The sequence below is a fragment of the Ruditapes philippinarum genome, unplaced genomic scaffold (assembly GCF_026571515.1).
Source record: "Ruditapes philippinarum isolate M1 unplaced genomic scaffold, ASM2657151v2 ctg882_1_1_1_1, whole genome shotgun sequence".
NCBI lineage: Eukaryota > Metazoa > Mollusca > Bivalvia > Venerida > Veneridae > Ruditapes > Ruditapes philippinarum.
This window is the reverse complement of record NW_026854959.1, coordinates 121,879-144,136: the sequence shown is the minus strand read 5'-3', so window position 1 is coordinate 144,136 and position 22,258 is coordinate 121,879. Positions and strand designations below refer to the sequence as shown.

At 31.3% G+C, this 22,258-nt stretch overlaps 1 long non-coding RNA gene across 1 annotated transcript in view; it reads right to left on the bottom strand.

The window, feature by feature from the left end:
* Positions 1 to 8,332: 8,332 nt before the first annotated feature.
* LOC132741619 (uncharacterized) overlaps positions 8,333 to 22,258 on the bottom strand; it is a 76,903-nt gene continuing 62,977 nt past the window's right edge. The window contains exon 3 of the long non-coding RNA XR_009627306.1: positions 8,333 to 8,398. This is a non-coding gene — a long non-coding RNA (uncharacterized LOC132741619). The remainder of the gene's footprint in view (positions 8,399 to 22,258) is intronic.

Here is a 22,258-nt window from a genome sequence, read left to right as displayed (position 1 = left end):
CCACTTGAAATTGTAATATCTTTTTATGTAACAAGTTTTCACAATTTTTGTAATTTTAGTGTGTAACTTGAAGGAGAAGAGTTAAATATTAACAGTATGAGAGGGAAATAAAGCTGTATCATGTCAACAATGTAGACAGGAAGCATATTACAGGCACTAGGAGATGAAAGCATGCCTAAATCTAATATCTAGATAAATACCAATTATCCAGCTGTGAAAGAAGACACCTTGGAACACCTTCATGCATTTCTAGATAGCCCTGATAAGACCAGCCTAGCAAACAGGAATGTGCATTCAATACCAGCCTTCTTGAAAAACATCTTTCAACACCTTACTTCAAATGTAAAAAGTATTCTATTTTCTATCATTAATTTTATTCCGCGAGACGTTTACTGCACACATAGAAAAAGAAATAGCAAAAGTCTCAAAAATCATTCAACATGGAACACTCCTGTTGCAATTTCTAACCTTCTACAAGTTTGGATGTCTGATTCGCAGCAGTTCACAGAAATTCCAATTTCAGTTTTTGTATTTGTATTCAGCCTAAATAAATTGTACAATATCATCTCCGGAAAATATCTATCAACAATTTGTAGAGAAACAAAAAAAACGACATGTTTCAATCAAATCCAAGTAAAATACATGAAAAATTTCTAAGAATTCACTTTATACAAACAAACTTATAAACAAACCTGACATTTTTGTATCAAGAACAATGCAAAGAATTCAACAGAATTAAACAATTTATCCAGAAATCGGGGAAACTTATCTCCAAGAAGCCAGGATCCAGTTAGTAATTCACAAAGGAACCAGCAAAGTGAAACTACTTGACAAAATTATAAGAGATGTGGGATTAATTCAAAGGCAACACTTGATGTAATAGTGAACATATATATTTGATCAAACTACCCTGGCAAACTATCAGAAGTACTTCTCATGTAATAAAGTATATTCATGTCTTACAAGTTATTTCTTTTTATAGTTTTCTATATAAACAAACATACTCTTTGTGCGGAGGAAACTATTGAAAACAGACAAGCCGGTTTATCGACATTTGCGAAAATAAATTGGATCTGAAACCTTGAAAAGTCTGAAGAAATCTTGATTTGTGGTACTCCCATAAGTAATATAGCTTTCATTCCATAGAATTAACGAAAGTTACCTCAATTTTTAGAGGTTTTATATATTTATGACATCAGTTATTGACGAGAAAAAGTTTTAATTATGATGATAACAACAAAATGATGATCAATGATAATATTTTATCAAAACAGCTTCAAGCTAATAATTTCCAGGTAACTCACTCGCAGCCTAAAAACTATCCATTAAAGACAATAAGGAAATCTTAAGTTTTTGGTTAAACTAAAATTGGCAATAACAAATTACATGCTAATCTGACCCCTGAACATGATGATGACAAATGTCAAGAAAACAATGACAATAATGATTACGATAATGAAACAAAGAAAGATGATGGGTTGGAGAATGAGAGCAACATGACTGATGACAACTGTGATGATGATGAGGTTGTTTATTACGACGAAAGCGGCATTGAAGCTAATGGTACAATACAATAACGCCTTTCATACTTTTAAAACATTTGTCAGCAATAATCACACCCTTCATCAGAAATGTACAAATTCTAAAATAAATTCCTTCACGTACAAGAACGGAAGCTAGCAATTTGTTCACACACCATGATGACGAAGAAAAAAAATGTTTCAGAAACACACAAAAATATGTGTTGTTAAAGAACGGCAACAACTAGTTAGTTACTGGAATCCGACTTCATTGATTGGTAACTCACTAACAAGATACCAATTTACGACTGTCGATAAAACATGGTGTTTGAGTACCAGTCTGCTGTCAGTTCGCTCTGCTCATTTTTAGCATGTTTCTCGTGCAGTTTTTTCCCTCTGCCTTGCAATGAAATTACTATAATTATCCGGAGAGAATAATAAAAAAGTGAAGACAGGTCAATCAGCAATAACAGACTGCTCTACGAAATTGTGAATATAACAGAAAACTAAACTTTTTCTCCTCATTCTCGTTTTCTCCTAATCTAATGCATAAGTCAACGACAGAAATTAAATGCTTGGAGAACCAAAATAGGAACCATACAATTTTTGTCCATTAAAAAGATGATCAGAGTATTGTTTACCATGCAATCTTTTTTCTGATTGTTGAAAGAAATTTGCAAAAAGGATGAAACAAAATTAACTGATAATGAAATAAATTCATTTTTTTTGGCAGCAGTATTTGATAAATTTAAGCTACTCATGACAATTATTAAGCTGCAAGTTTACATTTGAATTATTGAAAACTTTTAAAGAGAATAACAATCCATTTCATTTTGTTTATAATTTCTCAGGTATCAAAATTTTGTAACTTCTATTCATATTTTGACCTGTCATCCACAAATGGTCAAAGTTGATACAGCGAAAAGGGATAAACAAGAAGGCTTAGGCTACCAAATAAAGACATGCTCATGCCAACTGACTTGACTATCCAACTCTAATTATTAGAGTTTTAAACAGCCCACTAATCATATCAAGAAGTCCAAGATTAAAATACAGCAGTGTTTTAAGTTTGGATAAACAATAGGAACTTTATTGTATTCTTGATAAAGCCCCTGATCATATGATTAAATCAGAAATTTGAAACAGAAAGTAATGATGAATCATTAAGGTCTTTTTTATTTTTGTGGTTTTTTTTTTAAGAAACCATAATGTTTATGCCATGTATGACAAAACAAGAATAATACTGTTTTTCACATCAGAGTTTTTCATAAACAATTTTGATTACCTGTTTGTATTATATTATATATCCATCTGATTATGATATCTCTATCAAATATATATATATACATCACAAAACTTATCTTGAAAACTTTACGTCCTTGCACTATAACACTCTCAAGGATAATATCGAAAATTCCAAAATCACCTTAAATGGTATACACTAAAAGGGCAATTATTTCTACCAATCTTGTTTATATATAAAGCAATTTTCAAATCATGTAAAATCGGAAACTACATTAACCAAATAAAGACGTATTTTAGTTCGATTTCAAAAACCAATTTGAAAAGTTTAAATGTTGACTTAACAGTTAGTAACCATTATGGTACAGAATAGGCAAACATTATATGGTATTTATTGGTTCTTTTATATACTACCATAATAATCCTTAAAGATCCTGTAACACATTTTTTCCATGGTTTTATTTCATAAATATGATGCTCAAATTAAGATTTGTCAATATTGTAAGTTCCAATAAGCATTATTTATAAAGATATTAACGATTTTAATATTTCATGTAAATAAAGGGAGATAATTAGAAATTTATTTTCTATAAATTCTAAGTCAAATTTTCTAATAAGAAATGAATGCATATAATATTTATTGATTAAATATAATGTGCTTAAATATTTGCAGTACACATTTTACATATTCTTCGATGTTTGAAAATTGTTTTACTTGCATAATTATATGCATATATATTTTTTTGCAAGTGTGGTATACAGACAGTAACAATATCAATCACAAAACATACAGGATCTTTAATGACCGCTGATTTTTTTTCCTATGATAATGATTTTTCAAAACCATTGGGACTATTTTTATTTCTGATTAAAGCAAATCTGTTTAACTTTGCTGATTTAATATTTTTGTTATTGAACATAATTTGGATAATGAAAAACAATTTTATGAATTATATGGTTGAATATTGAGAAATAGCAAGGAATTTAATTTCCGCTATTTTCTTGACACCTTTCTAACTCATATGTTAATTGCTATGCTATGCTATTGCTAAAATACTAAGCCTGGACATACAATTATTGTTCAAGAGAATTATTATAATTTCTTCTCAAAATATGCGGCAATGCATCCTGGAATTTCGTCTTGCAGTTCCATAAGTAATTGTCTCATTTATTAGAGAGCATACAGTACTGTCTCAAACATTCAAGGATTCAAAAACAAATATCTTGCTCACTTTACAAATACTTTCCATGCTTTGAACAAATTTACAGACTCTGTCATAACACATTTGAAATTTTAATGGGCAGGAAAACACAAATATCCTTTAAACATGATAGCCTGTGATCTCACCAGATGTTTGGATTTACGCATTTACCTTCAACAGTCCGGTTTCAGAAAACTAAATATACAGGTGAACAATGGGCAGTTAAAATCTGACAATGCAGCAATGCGGTCAAATTTATGTTAAAAATAGTTTTAAGTTAAACTATTTATTTTTATTTGTTATAACTACATAAAAATATAGAAAATACAGCAATTTTTAAACAAAATATCGAAGTATGGGGAAAAGATTACAAAGAACAAGTGGGGAAAATAGGGAAAACAACCATTGTAAAATATAAGACTAGTGGGGACAATAGGGAAAACAACCATTGTAAAATATAAGACTAGTGGGGACAATAGGGAAAACAACCATTGTAAAATATAAGACTAGTGGGGACAATAGCGAAAACAACCATTGTAAAATATAAGACTAGTGGGGACAATAGCGAAAACAAGCATTGTAAAATATAAGACTAGTGGGGACAATAGCGAAAACAAGCATTGTAAAATATAAGACTAGTGGGGACAATAGGGAAAACAACCATTGTAAAATATAAGACTAGTGGGGACAATAGCGAAAACAAGCATTGTAAAATATAAGACTAGTGGGGACAACAGGGTAAACAAGCATTGTAAAATATAAGTACATTAATTTTACAAAGCTATTGGATGACAGTTATTTGTTTTCATGGAACATATCTGGTCCATGCCTAATTCAAAAATAATACCATCGCACCCACTCCAATTAATAAAACAACCCCATGTGACCACTTAACATACAAATTATAACCCATAAAACTTTCATAGGGGACAGATTATCTCCCCTTTTATGATCTGTTGATCTAGACAGGAGTCTTTGCCGAGAACGTGTTTGCTGATAAAAATAATAAGCAACATGTTGGCAAGTGATGATTAAGAAATTTATTTCACTTTTACACCCTTTCACCAGTCAAAGTGTCAGTTCACGAAAAGTCTTCTGATACAGAGATAAGGCATGGGGTGGGTGTCATATAATATCAAAATGGTGCCAAAATTTCATTAAACCTCTCCGCCCTGCTAAAAGTAATAGAGTACATTATTATTTTCTTTACTGATATGATAAAGTTGGGCAAAATGTTTTTTTTTTTCCCTCTTGATCCATGATATTATAATCATTTGGCAAAAAAAAAAAATCCCCCCTTAACAAAAAAAAAAATAAATATTTCCTTAATAATATACAGAGAAAAATATATATCTTCCTGTTCAAATTTTGACATTACAAATTCTGAGTGGCCACCTATACATACAGTAATACTGATAATACAAATGTTCAATAACAAATCCACTTGCCTGAACATACAAAAACTTTTAGTCATTCGAAAGAAATTAATCTAATCAGTAATCAATGGAATCCATTTTCCGTTTATTTACCATCCCCTTAGAACTCGTTTTAAACATCAGTGATGCATTATGGGCTTAATCCCTTCACTTCCTGTCAATAAATTTAGTTTCCATTACTTTCCCCGATAAAAACTTTAGCCAAGAAAAATATTTACAAAGCTAGAATGTAAAAACAATTCAACAAATGAGGGAGATAAATCTGTGATAAAAGGAGATTGACTGCCATCTTTTATAAATATTGTGGCCCTAGAATTTAAAATCATAGAATTTACACGGGTTTCCTGACACATCCAGTAATTCATATGCTTTCCATCAAAGCCTATTAAAAATGATAAATAGCTAATAACTATAGCTGGCTATTAACGATATAAAACAAAATGGGCATTGCCGTGGAAATGTAATCATAATTCAAAAGCTCAAAGCAACACTGGGATAATTTCATACTTTAATTCGAAAGAGTTACGCGAGTTATGAATTTAATCCTCGTATTGCAGAATATATTGTGCAATCAATCGATTATGATTGAATATGTCTCTTAAAATCTTCGTTTATCAAAACTGACATAAACAATTCATAATTTTCTCTTGTTTTACAGTAGAATATCAAAAAGATCAATTTCAACTGTTATAAATCAAAAGACACCTGCTGTCACATTATTGATTACCTATTAACAAATCCAACTAATCATCAACTATTTTAAACTTCTGTTTGATGGTATCAGTCTGCAAGTTCAGACCTCTCTTCTACAGACAAATTTATTCTTCTTTATCAAACAGATGCATCTTATTACAGTAATAAATGGATTATCTTAAACCCAGTACTTTTTGAGTTTCATCTCACAAAAGAAGTGGTTTTTTTAAGCCTCAAATTCCATAAAATATGATTGCTCTTGTACAAATTTCTATGTATTTTTTGGTTTATTCTTGTGACATCTTAATAAAGTAAAGGAAAAGAATTATACATTTTTAACTTTTGGGAGGCAAAATAAATGACAAGCAAATGCCATGTAAAAAGCCATGCTTGCATAGACTCTACTTAACTTTTGTTAACATCTAGAGAAGCATGAGCCCAAGCCCACAAGACAAGGGATTTCAGAAGTTGGTAGATTTTAATAGAATATTAAGCTATTTTAACATTTCTCTCTGACTCTTGCATATTTAAAAACATTGTTTTACCATTCTGTTGATGCATGTCCATTTAAAATATAAAATATATCACAGTCTGGGTTCTAAATTTATACCAGTGTTCTTTTCCCTTCTTGACAAGGGTCTAGTAAACGGGACATGGGTCTGGTAAACAGACCAATTCTCGATCATCACCAGACTCATTCCCAGTTAGGTTTAAAAAATTGCTGTATTAATTGTTACAAAATACCGTAAAATTCCTATTAAACGCCCCCGGGGGCTATACATTTTCCAAAAGGGGGGCTATTATTACAACACGTTTTTTCCTAAATCCAAAAATCATTGAAAGTATATTTAGTGTTAACAAGTGTTGGTAATAACATTAAAATGTGTTAAGATTTTAAAGTTCATGTGATACATTTTTGTGTTTATTATGAAATAAAATGGATTCTGAAGGATTTGAATAAAATTACGGATTAATTAAAGAGTTCACCACTGATGAGCAGATTTTTTTCCATATCAAAAAGCCTGGGGGGGGGGGCTTTTATTAGGGGAGGGGCGTTTATTAGGAATTTAACGGTAGATCCAAGTCTTAATTTTAACAATTTCACTTTCTTGCACAGACTGAAAAAAAAACAACAAGTCTCCATCCATCTGTGTTTCTCCTCAAGAGAGCAAAAAAATTCTGCACGAAACTCCAAAAATATTCCGACAGTAACTGTATAATATTTCAACGATTGCTAAATGAACAAGCAAACAAAATTACCCAGCAAACAGTCTTGTACTTTTGTTTTGTGAGAGGAAAACATTGTTAAGTTTGAAATATATAAGAGAGTTGCACCTGTTGTTTGCAGTCTACAATTTTTGATGTTAATGAGGACCCCAAAGATCAGTTTACAAACATCTCGGCACCATTAACAGTTCCAGCATGTGATGCAAAACATATGCCGGCTCCTGTATTGTCTTATTCCATTCCCTAAAAAAAAAAGCCAATAAAACTGAAAAGATGTAGACTTGGAGTAACTCAATAATTTTTTATATCTTAAAAGCCTTAATATACCCGATGGCAAGATTTTAATTGTATGCGTAGTAGAAACTTTTTGTCTGTATTCTCTAAATAATAAATTAGTTTACAGCTAGCCTATGAGTTCTTGTGATAATAAATCTAACCCATCCACTGCAAGTAACCCATGCAAGTTGCTTCAATCATGTTCATTTCTGCACAGGTTACTTTTCAATGAAAAACATATCTTGAAATGCTACCTAAAGTTATTTATGGTTTTGTCCAGATTAAAAGATGGACAAATCCATTTAAAACATTCAGGGCTAAATACTATAAACAATTAACTAATTCAACAGCAGGAAGTATCATAAATTATAGATCAGCTGCTGATCTACTACATAAGATCAACATAGAGACAAAATTTGTTTTCCATGTTACTTTAGTCCACCTATGCATAATTATAGTGTGATATACAAAAACAATGTTACAAAATATATTTATCAAAATGTTAATTTTGACTAAAGCTGCTGAAACAAAACAACAAACATCAAAATATTATATAATTCAGCCAAAGCTCTAAATATCCCTGCTTTTGAGACTGCATTTAAATTTACAGTCCCAAATTTCAACAATTCTTGCTATAATTTGATAATATTTGACTTTAATATTATTAACCCCAAAATTTCAGAATTATGGTGAATGTCTGCATTTTACAAAGTATACAAAAGTAATATAATATAGCTTACCTATTTGTCAGTCAGAGAAAATTCCTTTAAAACTGCTCACTTCTGCTAAATAAATCCAATATCTGAAAATATAGATACCGCAAGTTGAAGATTATTTATTGTCCATCAAAATTTTATTGCATCAGCAATTAAAATACCCCACAAGGATAATTTATGGGGCTTCAATCAAAGATCTCTAAATAAGTAATTCACGAAGGCACTAAAAGTAAATCAATACCTCTATGCATAATTAAATACATGTAGTTCTAATTATGACACACATATAAATATTCCAACTTTTATAATTAACACAGAAACATGTAATTACAGGTCTAACATAATTTTCATTATGCATAGGTAATAAATAGCATGCAAGCATCTGGCTGTCACAGATCACCAGTGTGCTGCTGGAGTTTGTAAAAACTTTTTAGCCAATCAGAAGCCAGGCAGTAAATAGAAGTGAAAGAGACATAAATTCTATTTTTAGCAGAATGTTGAGGAAATTTTTGGGACTGGAAAAGATGTATATTAAAATGCATTTGAAGACATTGGCACATAATATTAGCCAAGTGGTATACTTGTGAGGCCAAGTTGTGTAATACAATAAATTACCAATTAGAACAGTTTGCTTTGAACAAAATACAAGTTTTAATTACCATATTATAATAAAGGTAATTAACAGATGATAAGAATAGCGTTTTTACTGATTAACATGTGTTACAAAACATTAACAGATATTTCAATAATTTTTAATGCTATCTTTGTCCCACAGTACTATGAGGACATCAAAATGTACTTTTCTGTGATTATTTTTTGTTATTTATTAGCACTATATTTCTTTTCAATTAGGTAAATCATAATCAAAGCTCTTTAGCAAAGCATTGCCTTTGAACATCTGCCATCAGCTTTAAATAAGCCTTGATTATTTTTTTAAAATATTGTTATTAATTAAATTAACTATAATGCCATTCAAATATGCTTGCAAAGCAGAAATTTACTGTACAGAAATGAAATATTTTTTTATTCTTTATGGGGCTTCAAAATACAGAAATAAAACTGAAGTACCCATGTAAAGTGTTCAAAACTTTGGAATTACATGTATATTGAAAATTGAAAAAAAAAATAAAAAAATTTCTTCAATGCTGTTAGACACATTTTTCAAATATCTTATTTTACACCAAGTTAACAGCAATTTAATGATGAATGTCAGATCGGATATATATGCTGACATCTAGTTAATCCTTCACTTTACAAATTTACATAAATTTAATCAACAAGCAAAAAACCGTGTTTACCACTATAAATTCGATCAACAAACTTTCTTCAGATTTTACAGAAAATATTCGCACAAGTATCGCAGAGTAACATCATTTCAGTTATTTGATGTGGCAGCAATTTTGATTGGCAAAAACATTATTTTTCACCGATTTTTTCTTGTACATTTTCCGACTTTTTCTTTTGCTTTTTCCGACTTTTTCTTGTGTGTTTTCGGAAAGTGTTAATTTTGAGAAATGCCATATGGCATTGAAATTCAACAAATTCAGTGCAATCAGATTGAAACAATCCATCCATTTTCTATAGTTTACATTAGCTGACAACGCAGCCTGTTCTTAAGATAAAATACTCATTACATGTGACGTGTTTACATGCAGGTTTCAACGTATTTAGTCTAATTGCAAGAAAACCAGAACAGAATGACATTTATATATGGTAAACTACATTCTCAACATTTATAAAAAGTACATTACATTTGATTTATTAGAGAGTATCAAATCCTGGGTGGGGACACAATCAAAGACCTTGTATGAAAAGACCAAATAAAAGTGAGTCTATAACTATATTTTTAGCAAGCCTTCCTCAATTCAGATGCATAACCCTTGTGGCACCGACCAGTGCTAATCTTCCCTTACAAGAGCTGTCAGTAGGACAGCAACACTCGACTATTCTTAGTGCTTGATAGTAAAAAAAATGCTTGATACAGTTACCTCCTCCTGTTTACAGGTTTGGGTCATGATGGTGAACAAGTGTGCAAAGTTTCAAAGCCATATGTCAATGGACTTTGAAAATATTTGAACTATTACAAAAACTTTAACGTAAATTCTAAGTCGAAAAAGGGCCATATTCTGTCAAAATGCTTGATAGAGTTACCTCCTCCTGTTTACAGGTTGGGGTCATGATGGTGAACAAGTGTGCAAAGTTTCAAAGCCAATTGTCAATGGACTTTGAAAATATTTGAACTATTACAAAAACTTTAACGCAAATTCTAAGTCGAAAAAGGGGCATAATTCTGTCAAAATGCTTGATAGAGTTACCTTCTCCTGTCTACAGGTTTGGGTCATGATGGTGAACAAGTGTGCAAAGTTTCAAAGCCATATGTCAATGGACTTTGAAAATATTTGAACTATTACAAAAACTTTAACATAAGTGGTTACGCCGACGCCGACGCGGACGCTCGGGTGACTGCAATAGTATCGAATAGTCGAGCTAAAAATGATGAATGGTTTTGTCCAAATTGAAATTTGAGGTATAATAAGGGTTAATAGTAAGATAGTTTGATAGTTTGATAGTTTGACTATAAGTTTTGACCTGTCAGTGTTACAGCACCAAAATAAGGGTTTGAGACTTTTGTACCTACCATACATCCATCTTGATCGTTCAGATATAATCCACCTAAACAATGTTGACAATATCCTGTATATTTTAAATGTAAAGATTACTTTAGAGACATGTTTTATTTTAATATTCTTCGCTTAAAATTCGGTGGTTAGAATGTAGATGAGACCATTTATAGCATTGTTCGACTAATCGTATATTATCTTGCCTTTCTCGGAGCATACAGATCACAATTTGGTATTGAAATTCGTTTTATAGTATGAGCTTTGGGAACCTATACGGCAGTAAATCACGATGCAGTCTCCGAGTCGCAATCAATGCATGTTATTAAATTTATTCGCAACATCTTCCCTCGATACATGTACGACTGATCAAAGTTTGACAGCACGCTAGCATATGAACCAGAGTTAGGTCAATTGTCATGTTTATTTAATATTGTACATGTATGAGTAGAAAATGAATGATTATTACTTCGTCTCATCAATCATGTACGCGAGGACATCTCAGACATGCTTTTTGTAAAAATTTCTCAAGATTTCTCAGCAGTATCTCAAAATATAATCATAATACATCATACGTCATGCAATAGTAGGAGATATGTAAACTTCCAGCAAATTTTCTGATTTTTTTTTTTGGATTTTTTTAATGGCGGGGAGTGATGGGGTTGGGTGGGGTGTTCAAATATTGTAAACCCTGAAGAAATTTATCATTCACTGGGCACTGGGTATGGATAACAACATATCATACCAAGAGTCATGGTAAAAATCAACTCATGGTAAAAATCAGTACTGGTGGGAGAAATAACTCCGACGCATAGATAACCCCGACACTTGATAAATATAATTTTTATAACTTTGTTTTTCAACAAAAAAGCATATGGTCACCTAGAAGTATAGGAGCAGGACAGAATGTGATGATTTTTTGTAAGTTTGTAAACTTTTTAATATTTTTCAATTAACTGAAACATTTCGTTGGCAAAAACTGCTTCAAAACGTTCTTTTTACTAAATTACAATGAGGTAGTTAGAAATGTATTGACCACAGGCCACTGACTTGGGAAATATTTTTGAAAACTTGTTTTTACATCAACAAAAAATAGATAAAACATAAAAAATGTAAAAATAAATTAACGATGCTGATTTTCCTGTCATTTTTTACTAAAAAATTCAAGTGTCGACTTTATCTACTGTTGAGGGGTAAAAAGACCATGTTTTGTATACCCCATTCAGGACCTTAAAGAAGTACCAATTCTCATTTTCATACATATTTTTTGTAGTGTAATGTAAAGTCTTTGAACTGAACTTTATTTAGGTGGTTCAATATTTAAAATATACAGGAAGATAATTAAGATATTACAAAAAATATGTGATTTAGTGTCGGAGTTATCTCTCCAACCAGTATAGAACAGTCGACATTCACAACTAAACAACAGCCTAGTAATAATAATAATAATAATAATAATAATAATAATAATAATAATTATAATTATAATAATAAGAAAAGAAATGGTAGCTATCTTTAAAAAAACAAAAAACTTCTGGGCGTTTCTTAGTAGAAAAAACTTGAAAAGACATTTTAAGTCATAAGGGAGATAATTTATTGAAACTAGATCAAAACGAATCTTATGCTATTTTTTGTACGGAAAACACCATTCATGTAAAAATATCTTTTAACAAAATCAATCAACTTCAAAAAGAAAGTTTAAAAAAATGCTAATTTTTTTTTCTACTAAACTTACAATACTTTATCTAAGACAAATAACATCCCTAAAACAACATAATTCATGTTATAATTGTACAACACAAAAGATAACATTGTTGCGGTTCTTAACATTTGTTCAAACTGCACACAAAAAGTAGAACCTTCCTCCTGGGTAATCAATCACCCAAATATAAGTAGAAAGTTTTCTAAAATGTCATTTTACCAATACATCATCTCCATGACAATATAAAAATTCCTGATAAAATCATCTTCTATTTTGTATGGAAAAGACAGCATTGGAAACACTTAATGTAAACAATACTGAAAGCTTTCTTTAAAAAATAGATCTATTCTAAAAACAACTTAAGACACATCAAGTATTTCTTACTAATATCATTTCTCCCAAGACGCTTGAAAATGAAACTGTGCTTTCAATTCCTTTTAAAATCCACAGAAAATTTTATCCACAAAGAAGAGTGGAATCCAAAATATTCCCCACATCTATGAACTTTTGCACCTGACAAATGTTTACATAGCCCCTAAACAATGCTTTCTTGTTGTGTTGGCCCCTAAATTAAGCCCCTTATCTTAGCTCTGACAATGTAAAGACAGGATTAAGATCCCTCTCTCAGTACACGGGGTTTATCTCCACTTATCTCCCTTTATCTTTGTAATCGAACTGCAAACTGTCTGCAAATGATAGTACACAGTTTTTCCACATGGAAGAGCCAAACTATTTAATTATTTATAGTGTAAAGGTAGGGAAATATGTTAGTTTTGCACTAATGTGACAAAGTTATCAGCATTAAGGACAAACAAAAGGCTAAAGACAATATTAGCCAATCAGATTGTTCCTTACTAAACCACAGTAAACAAAATAATGATGTCATCATCACTGTAATGTATGTTTAAACAATGTCAGCAATCATTTGAAAACATGTGGGTAGAAGTATGGCACATCACAAAGTCATAGTCTAAACTTCTAAAAAAAAAAAAGCCTATACTTTTACTTTTTTTTTCTCCCATAAACCAATGACTTACCTATTTCATTACAAAGAAGCATGATAAAAATTTAATCCAGGAATATATTATTATGCAAAATTCCAAACATAATTTATTATATAATTTTTAGTACTCGTTTGAAGTATGATCCTAAAATAACATTTTCTTTCTGAATTATTTTTGTTTAACTTTTATATACATGCGATATTATCTAAAACCGTTTCTGCACTGACCATCACATTTGTTCTGACCATTACTAAGATACCAAACAAAAAAAGTCATCTAGATAAAAGGAGATGGGCATTTATATCAATCAGTAGACAATGCCATCAGTATAAAAAATCTGCAAAGTAGAAAACTCAATTTATAAACTGTGACTAATGCAAATCTTACGAGTTAAACTTGGGAAATTCACGCGATTCCCACGACCACTGCTCTCTACATAATGCAGATTTCGCACCAAAAATTACTTTTCTCGCAGCTCGTAACTGGACATGCAATCTAATTTCATTAAGCAGTAGTAGCCACGAGTTTCATGGAGACAGTAACTCAAGTGACCATTGGAGAAGTATTCCGCACTACAGGGATCAGTCAACTGCTTAAAAAACATCAAGTGCATTAATGGCTGATCCCCTCTGATCCAATTTTCATTTATTGGTATAATGTTTGCTCTCTTACCCATTAATCATGTGCTCACAAAAAACATTCAAGTGACACTGCTGTGTACTAATGAATGAGTTCATGCAACCTCTGACCCTTAGTTATAAGTATTAATGAGTTAAATATTTTAGACCAGACTTACTCCATTGTTTTAAATCATCCAACAAGTATAAACATATTCATCATGACTGTAATATCCTATTGATACTATATTAATTCCGTGAACCAATGTCATTTTGTACGAGAAAAAATAAACAACACACAAAAACAAACGTAACTTCTCCAACACTGAGTAAATCCACGAAGGCACTAATCCACTTATATCGTTACACATTTAATGATGTTCACTCGGCAGAATACGCCGACTTAACTCTTCACTTCAATTAGAACTAAATAAGGAAGTGTCTGTATTGGAAAAGAATTAATTATTCATTACCCTTTCAAGTGTAGCGACTTTAATGTGTAACAATATACCTCTGAACCCTTTGCTTATAGCCAATAAAATGTTCCACGTTGATACTTTCCAATGATTTTGTAGTCTTTCTGTTAATAATATTAGCATATTTCTTGCAGATTTTTTATTCTACCATCCAGGAATCATTGGGAAAAAATCGATGCTAATTCTATCATTGAAAATGACTTTTTCATTTATCAACGTTTAAAATCAAATTTTAAATGCTTCACTGATTGGTTAGACAACAGACAATTCTCTTGTTCTAATTAAAGAATTGATTTTTTATTTTAATGCTTTAAAGTTGTTTGAATAAAACTAAGAGGTCTGAATTCTTGCAAATGCAACACGAAGGACAGAAAACTCTGTTACAGCAGCAAATTAATAGGTCAATTACTAAAGTCTACTATCAATAATTTCACTATAAATGTCTATAGAGATATCCGACTTGTCACTTTAAGAAACGTCTGCTTAACAATCCTAGAAAAACAAAAGACGACCCATGAATTGCAAAGCCATGTTTAATACCAGGGATTGTGACAAAAGACAACAAGTAGCCGGTCGTGTGACACGTTGACAGATTATTTCATTATCACCATACAAGACCTGTTCCCTCGATTTACGTTTATCTCGCGAAATTAAAACAATGACTCAGGGACGTTTCAATCACACCGTACATTATTGCTTACACTATAATCAATTACATAGCAAGTTTCTTACACGTATTGGAATCAGAGAATGTCAATTTCATTTTATTTTGGCGTTTTCGCGAGCTTCCGAAAAGGTTTTCCCCGAGAAACACGAATTGCATGGATATCTGTCAGCCTGAAATCAAATGACGGAATTTAGCAACTTGGGATTTTAGAAGAAACAGAATCGAAGCAGATGAGAGCAATAACATTGCTTTAGGAAATAATCTGCGAAACATGTTTGCTTTTTTTTCTTACAACATTTTTATTTTTTCAACATTACAATGTTAAAGAGCTTATCAATATGAGTCATGAAAACTGTAAGATTTACAAAGTAACATTCTCATTAGTTAATCTCATCGTGAAATTTGTTTAATGGACTGGGCCCTGCTTTTAATTTGGAACTGTCCAATGTTAATATGAGGTAAGCATTATAAAATGTTTGAATCCTTCCTCCCATTTAAAGACTGCCATTCTTGCATTTGAAGCTTTTATTTGAAATTAACTGTCCGATAACGTATATCAAAATGGTTACCACAACTTACAAGTGTTTTTTTTACTAATTTTTTTACTAATTTCTCCTTATTTTTGACTACAACTATAACATGTTTTCTAAATCAGCCGGAAGAGACAAAATGACACTTAAATTCTACATTCAAGATCAGAAAAAAACCTCGCCTAGGGATCCTGATGGAGACCCCTGGATCAATGCTGTTCCTATTGAGCTAAACGGGCTGACTAGAAATGTAGATGATAGTCAAGGAAGTGATTTTCAAGGTGCTACACTTTGGAAACAAACATGCGTTTAATAACTTGCCCTCAATGTGATGTATTTGTATAAACAACAGATTATATCACTTTTCAAAACAAATTGTCATTTTTCAAGTCAATTTAAAATATCACAATTATCAGTTTTCAAGAGTGAATTGAAATAATTAAAGCTGAAACAAGTCAATAATTGTGAAAGCTCTGTACAGACATATGAAGTTCGTATTGAATTTGCTAATGCCATCATTCATAATGGCTGCTATTTACTAGTAGACCATACACTTTAGTCTTAAGTGAGGCTTAAAGAATTTATTTACCTACTGTCTGTAGTTAACAATAATTATTGTTTCCAGCGCTTGAGATGCAGCAAGACTTCTTGTTACCATGGCAACTAAATTAGCATGCTTGTTAACATGGTTTCCAGTAATCTTAAATACAATGGAAGATCCAAATGCAAACATTATGATTTTTCTTTCTTTTCCGGCAAAAGTAGTGAAAAAAGTAAGAAATTAATTGGCAATAGCTTCGAACAACTTATGGCGCCGTGCCTGAAGCATCTTTTAAGTGTGCAAATAGACTTAAACAAACAATGGAACAACAATCAAAACTCCAGCAGCGTCCAATTCCCGAAGTAAAAGCCTTTTGTAGACTAAACTCTCGAAATCGTTTCCATCAGACGTATCAACAGATATAGACATTTATTCATTACAGATTGAAAGAAGACAGACTGAGACTTGTGTGTAAACATACCTACGTTGATTGAATAAATCGCCCTTTCTAAACTGAATGATTCCATCGTTTTCTTATAAAGATTCATAATGTCTGAACATTATGGAGATTCTATTCTAACCAAGCAAGACTAGAAAATGGATTAATCAAGTTTGTTCTTGTAACATTACTGCTGTAAACTCAGACGTACTCCTATATCCAATTTCTTCCGAATAAGTAATTTATAAAAGCTTAAAAGAAAAGACAGGAGAATGATTGGACAAGACTTAGATCCTCAGGGGGACGTGAAATTTATCATTCCCGAGGGTAAGTTTAAACAAGACTGAAGATTAATTTCAACCATAGGCGGCAGAAAGGGTTTAGTAAAAGAATAGCATGTTTTAAAAACACATAAATTGTTCTAAGAATGTTTCCGTAATTCAATACACTTAATATCTTTTGATACATACGTAAAGACATTAAAATTTTTAACAAATTTTTGTGCAATGGAAATTAAAGTCGTAAATAAGGTCTGGAAGGAAGCTTTAAATCTCAAAGAGACAACAATATTAATTCAGTTTAATTTGCAGTGAGATGTTTTTGGAATTAAACATAAATTCCTAGTTTGGAAGCAGCAGTTATCTTTATAATCACAATGGGATATAAAACATAAATTTTGTATGAATAAAATTAATGCCGACCATAATTTACATAGGAACAAAATAATTCAAAATTATGTACAGGGAATAAAACATAAAACACGTGCATCAAAGGGAGACAATTTGATGATCACTTAATAATTATGTAACTAAGGGGAAATAATTTCAGTGTTGTACAATTTACAATCATGAATCATAATATTTGAACAATAACACAATATAAAGACATACTATTTCATTAATTTCATTTAAGATTCATCCCTTTACCCCTATCAGACAGTTTGTAATGATACTTTAAAAGAAAAACAGTTTAAACATAATACAATTATTTATTGCTATGACAACAATTTGTAGATTTTAGAACTGAGGAAAATTACATAAAATAGTCTGAGCATCTCTTAAATTTTTATGAAAACTTACATTTTATTAAAAGTACCAAAATTTTATTGCTATATCACAATTCTTGTTTAGAAGATCATAAAAGGAGATTTGCTAAAAAAATTCAGAAATTTATTAAAAAATTATAACATTTAATAGGGAAGAACAGTTTTTAAGAGTGTCTTTAAATTCATCTAAAATATTATACTATAATTTACAGTAGCATGTTACCTTGAGGTTATATATATTTTTCTCAGAGCAATTTTAGTAAATCATTGTTTGTTTCGTTAATTTGCCTATACACTTATCAATTCAACAAATATGAGTGACTTTGACCCTTTTTCAGTGAGCGAAGCTTATATCATAAATAAGGCTTCAATAGATATTGCTATTTTTAGAACCAGAAGTGAATAGCTTATGTCCATGGTAAAGCAACAAGGCAGCATGAAGAGGCTCTACCCTTGTGGCTTATCATTTTGATTGGTCTAAAAAAAGAAGATAATGTTCAGTACTGGACTAGTCCTTATAAGAATTTTACACGATACGCGTTGTTTTTTCTTCTTCACATTTATGACACAGTTGCAGTTGAAAACATATTCCCCTATGATGTGTTATTTTTCTTGCTTTCATAGAATGTAGCAGAGATCAGAAAAAGATGACTTGTTTCCGTGGAAACAAATGTCATAAGCAATTACGCTTTCCAAGCAACATACGGTCTCACATGTGACATTGCATGTGGGAGAAGTGTTCAATCACTAATAATTGCTGGCCGTTTATTTTTCATATTGCCGCAATTGTGACCTTATTTCACACACACATAGTTTCTAACATAATGAGCAAGTTATAAATAGCATATACTAAAAGCAAATGCATGAACGTGACTGAAAAAAAGTCATTATTTCTTTTAAAATTTTGTCATTGTTTTCAGTGTATTATATTGTTACATATAAATAATTAATAACTCATGTGACCAATAGGAATTTCTATTTGTGAGTTCTTGATAAAAAGATTGGGGCAGTCTTTTTTATATCTTTGGCAGTTTTTACAACATAATTTAAGCCACTATCATGTTAGTATAATTATGATGAGTAAAAAAAATATATCTTATAAACAGTAAATATAATTAATATCAATGATAGTTTCAATAAATGGCATGCAGTTCAATTCATTGAAATTTTAAGAATCCTAAATAAACGGCAAGGGTTTCAATTTACTGGAATTTTAACAATCCATTTTATTAGCATATAGGGCCATATTTTTTATTGTTCATTGAATAACTTTATAACAACCTCATTTTCTTCATGTACCCATTGTAACATAATCTTCCTTTTCAAACAAGATAGATAAATGGGTTTACCCGAGGGAGCCCATGGCATTAAGATGACTTTCAAGTCACATAAAACCTCCAGAAAAGAACATAGCCAGATATTGATAGAATAATTATTCCAGTAGTTTAAGGAGACGGCCATTATTGCCCCGCAGGAAATGCATTACTCTAATGCACAGAATAAATCAGTGCAACTAGTTAAAGGTTAAAAAATTTATGCGTAATAAGATTGCTTCAATTTTCAAAGCTAAATTTAAATTTTTGTCATGTGAAACAAGTTTTGTTTTTGTCAATATAAAAAATATTTTTAAAGAAGCGCTAGTTTTGTGTAGGCAAAGAGTCTCCACCAAATAGCTGAAAAACTTCCTCCCATGAAAGAATCCAAACCCTGATGGAATTTGAACCCACATCAGTATGATGCAAGTGGTTTAGTGTCAATGTCCAAAATGACTCGGCCACGGACACCCATTAAAAATCAAAAATGCAAAATCTTGTGATCTTAATTGTTTAAAATGTAATAGAAAAATGGTAAAACTGACAGAATCCTTGGCATCACATCTTAAATGGTCATGGTCAGGTGGCTTCACCAAAGCAACCCACTATATATATATAATCTCAGCATTTTTACTGACATCATTTCACCGTTATTTTGATAAGAAGCCATTAACCATGAACAAAGATAGATTAAAAACACAACATAATTGTAAAAGTATGTCCCTAAGCAAAACTTTGTGAGACTATTTACTATTATTATAAGATATTATGACATTCAAACAAAACACGACATTTGTCCCGTCAGTCTGGTTACACAGAAATAGCCTGAAAGTTATGGCAAGCACTCTTGTTTTAATTACGGTTTGTATTTTACATGGCCGAATTGATGCATAATTAATGTAATAAAGTGTTAATATACTGTAGCATGCAAGACCTCAATTCAATTCCTATCATGATCAGTTTCGTTCTTCCCTGAAGGTAAGCCCCAAAAAACGCTACATTTAACGACGAACTTCGTGAGGAGAACAATTTTCCTTTTAATTAAATATACCTGCTTCTCTGGAGCGAAAGTTATGGCAACTTTTGAAACAGAGGCATATTTCATTGCAGGAATGACACTAAATATGAGTGTTTAAAACATACACCACTAAATCTGTTTGATGGACTTCAACTGCCTTGAACTTTGGACTTTTAATTAAAATTAATTTTAGTCAATTTTTAGTATCAAAGCACAGGCAACAGTATCGAGTCAGAATTATCAAACTGCACAGACATACAGGCTGGTCTGGTTCCGTATTGGTGCCATAGACAAAGTCATTATAGCAGCTAGTTACTGAAATGTTTTCTTCATTTAATCTGAATAACAGAACAAACCTGACAGCAGACGGTCAATCTCTATTAATTATTAACAACGCTCAGGTTTTTTTTTATTTCTTTGAGTCACTTTTTTATTTCAGCATTAGCCGAAAGTGTATATGATAGCCTAGTCATGATGGCCATAGAACGATAAGAATGATATCAATAAAACAATGAAGTTTTTATTTATAGCAACAGCATCATTACATTTATTACAGAAAGTAATTGAATCTTCAAACTCAAAACAGGGGCCACAACGGCCTAGTGGTTTAAGTCACAGAATTTGAATTGTTTGCCTAAACTTCAGTGGGTTCAAATCCTGTAAAGGACTTCTGATGAAAGCATTCAGCAAGCTAACATGATATCAGTTGTTCTACTCAGGTAATAATACAAAGAGTGGCACATGCGGTATATTAATGTAACTTTGAGAGTCTCAGTGACTTGAAAACCTAACCAAACTCAAAACAGAACATTGACTAACCTTCCTAAAAATTTAGTCCCCAAACTGACGTTAGTATTAGTAGGTTATCTTAAATTAACTAAACCATTCAATACATCTTTGAATGTTAGGTTTATAATATCAAGTCTTATTGGAATGAACTTTTAAATTTTTTAACTTTCAAATGAACACAAATGTCCATAAAAATGATTAAACATTAGTTTTATATATAAAACTGATCTTCTCTGCAGATTAACCGGTTCCTATATTCATTTTTGCCTAAAACCAGGTACCATACCATACTCATGTTTGATCTCAATCACCTAAAAGCTTTGCATCAATTAACAAAATAGGAGCACTGTTCACCATGTTTCAATCAGCAGCAAAGGCCTGTCTTACATTTCGCTTTCCACAAGACCATTAATAACTTATAGATAGGGCACTTATAACAGCGCCTCCTAGAGGTGTTCCTGACAATAAAACATCCTCAATTTATCCTGGAAAAACACAGCAAAGCATGGTATACATGGTGATAAAACACGGCAGGTCAATCAATCAAACAGATAACATGTGATATGTCTAATTTATTATTTTTATCCTTGTTTTCCTCTATTTAAACAATGTGTAAATGAAATATTCTGTGATATACTAGATGCAGCCTAGCCTCGACAGCATACTATATGGTCAAAAGTTCAAAAGACAGATAATGGCTGGACTATATGGAATAATTATCAAGTCACATGACTGGTGTGTATTTGCATATAACAAATGATAATCACATGATTGAGAGATCAAATACTGAATGATGCTATATCACCTTGCTGAAGATAGATAAGCCAGTTCTAAGCCATTATTCACTCATCAAAATTCAATTGTCATATCATAATTCATCAATTAAATATGATATATGCAGATATTTTATCAATTTGCAGAAGTAATGGGCTATTTTCAAGGAATATGATATAGAACCAGGTGATAAGTCTTCATGTGACAAAGCATGATTGTCATGTGACACTGGAAAAATGTGAATTGACAAAAGAACATTGTCATGTTACAGTGGAACATTGTCATATGACAAAAGAACATTATTTTGTGACAAAGGAATACTGTCATGTGATAAAGAATTATACTGTCATGTGTTAAAGGAGAACAAATGTTTGTGACATTGGAAAAATCGCGAGAATATCAAGGTTCTTGCA